Genomic DNA, 3,100 nt, shown 5'->3' with positions numbered 1-3,100 from the left:
TGAGTAGCAATTGCTTGCTATGTGGCCAACACTCCCACATTTGAAACATTTTCTATCTTCGGTCACCTTCTTGCTAGCTTCGTTTCTGGGTTTGTTATCTTTAGCATACGGATTAGAAGAAGTCCTATCAAAGGTAGGCTTGTCACTAGCCTTTGTGAACGTGCGTGTGAACGGTTTCACACTTGAGGTCTTCTTGGCCTTGAATTGTCTTTCAACCTTAATGGCCGCCTTGCATAATTCTTCAAACGAATAGTATTCGTGCAATTCAATCTTCTCTTGAACATTTTCGTTCAAACCTGCAATAAAACGTGCTATTTTGTGCCCTAGAATTTCTTCTAAATCACACAATAAACATAGTTTCTCAAACTCACACAAATAAGCCTCCACGGATTGATTTCCTTGCTTAAAAGTCTGCATCTTGAGATACACTTCTTGCACGTACTCATGGGGCACAAATTGACGCTTCATATATTTCTGCAATTGTGTCCAAGTAGTGATCTTGGATCGTCCCTCCTTGCGTCTCTTTTTCTTGAGATTATCATACCATAAACTCGCATAACCTGTGAGTTTTAATTCAGCAAGTTTGCACCTCTTTCGTTCATCATACTCCTTGTAATCAAAGAGTGTTTCGGCTCTTCTAACCCACTCAAAATATTTTTCGGGGTCTAGCATACTACCATTGAATTCCGGAAAATCTAACCTTATATTTCGGTCATCATCTTTGGCCTTGTTCTTCCGTCTATGCCTTCTAGGTTCATCACTCGAAGATGAATCTTTATGGCGTGATCTACTTGCTTTTCTCCTTTCATATTCGTCTTCACTTGAACTAGAAATTGCAACTGATTTGTTCTTCCTTGAAGATGAAGTTTTGTCACGTTCGTCAAGCCTAGCCAATACTTCTTGCAATTGTTGTGACAATCGCTCTATTTGACGATCCCTCCGCAAGTTATGCGCTTGATCAAGGTTCAAACCCCTTGGAATCCCTGGGATTTCTTCGTCACTCATTGCTCCTACACAAACCAGGTTTAGTTTATGCAAAATCTTGATTAAAAGATTGAATCTTGATTGATTCTTGAAGCAAATAAGAACCGTTCTCCAGATCGCAACTTTGTGTAACACTCTCAAAAGTTTGAGGTTGCACAGACTTCGTTACGCGTCCAATTGACACGAAATTTTGACACAATGTTGATCTACGTTTTCTGAATCTTGCCACAAAATTTCAGCCAAAAATTCCAAGCCTAACGTCACCAGTTTAAATTCTACCGAAACTGTGCTCTGATACCAAGATGATGTGATTTTTAGTCCGAAAACTAAGCCTCACAAAGATATGAATCTAACCTAATTCTATACAGAAAATTCACCAAGAATTAAGCAAGAAACTTAGATTAATTAATCAAGAATCCACCTAATTAATCAACCTAGGTGATTGTTTTAACTAAAACAAACAAAACAGCAAATTGGAATCCACCAATCAAGAATTTAAGTAATCCAATTTAAACAAAAGCAATAAGAAATATTATTATGAATGTATGATTAAACTTGTATATTATTCGAAGATTACAACCCTATATTTATAAACTCAATCAATTATCCTAATCCCACTTGAATTAGAATTCTAATCCCCTAACAAAAACCCACGGATTGCATAACTTAATCAAGTTTAGATAACTTTGATTTAGTTATTTAATCCTACTTAAACTCTAACTACTCTTAAGATAAAACTTGCCTATTTTATCCTAACTCAAGCTTGCACTCCAAGCTATTATTGACGCCTACTAGACTAAAACAATTCCTAATGCAATTAGAAATCCTAAGTGCTTAAAACAAGAAAAACCCTTTCAAGTGAAAGGTAAAAACTTGTAAGCAAAAACCTAAGAAAGCTTTTAAAGAAACCTTAAAGAACTATCAAGAAGCTTCAAGAACTCCCAAGAACGCCACCATACAAAGCGTGGCTTTGTCTTGATGCCCCCGATAGTAAGTTTGACCTATTGAAGAAGCTTCCAAGTATAGATTCATGCTTTCTTGACTTTCTTGGAATAATTCTTCAACATGCTCATCGTTCACATTGATGCACGCATCAACAAAGCTAATTGAATCAAATGAAAGTCAAACACATTCAAACAAATCTAATTGAATCCAATGAAAGTCAAACACATTCAAACAAATCTTTTTGAATCAAATGAAAGTCAAATGCATTCAATAAAGCTAATTTAATCAAATGAAAGTCAAACACATTCAATCAAAGCTAATTGAATCAAGTGAAAGTAAAACACATTTAAACAAATCTTTTTGAATCAAATGAAAGTCAAACACATTCAAACAAAGCTTTTTGAGTCAAATTGAAGTCCAATGCATTTAACAAAGCTAATTGAATTAAATGAAAGTCAAACAGATTCAAGCAAAGCTAATTGAATCAAATAAAAGTAAAACACATTCAAATAAATCTTTTTGAATCAAATGAAAGTCAAATGCATTCAATAAAGCTAATTAAATCAAATGAAAGTCAGACACAGTGAACCAAAGCTTTTTGATTCAAATTAAAGTCTAATGCATTCAACAAAGCTAATTTAATCAAATGAAAGTCAAATGCATTCTCCAAATTTAATTGAATCAAATGAAAGTCAAACACATTCAAACAAAGCTAATTAAATCAAAAGATAATCAAACACATTCAAAAAAAGCTTTTTGAATCAAATTAAAGTCTAATGCATTCAACAAAGCTAATTGAATCAAATGAAAGTCAAACACATTCAAATAAATCTAATTGAATCCAATGAAAGTCAAACACATTCAAACAAATCTTTTTGAATCAAATGAAAGTCAAATGCATTCAATAAAGCTAATTTAATCAAATGAAAGTCAAAAACATTCAATCAAAGCTAATTGAATCAAGTGAAAGTAAAACACATTCAAACAAATCTTTTGGAATCAAATGAAAGTCAAACACATTCAAACAAAGCTTTTTGAGTCAAATTGAAGTCCAATGCATTTAACAAAGCTAATTGAATCAAATGAAATTCAAACACATTCAAACAAAGCTATTTGAATCAAATGAAAGTCAAACACATTCAAACAAAGCTTTTTGAATCAAATTAAAGTC

This window comes from Chenopodium quinoa, unplaced genomic scaffold, assembly GCF_001683475.1.
Source record: "Chenopodium quinoa cultivar QQ74 unplaced genomic scaffold, ASM168347v1, whole genome shotgun sequence".
NCBI lineage: Eukaryota > Viridiplantae > Streptophyta > Magnoliopsida > Caryophyllales > Amaranthaceae > Chenopodium > Chenopodium quinoa.
This window is presented reverse-complemented; position numbering follows the sequence as displayed.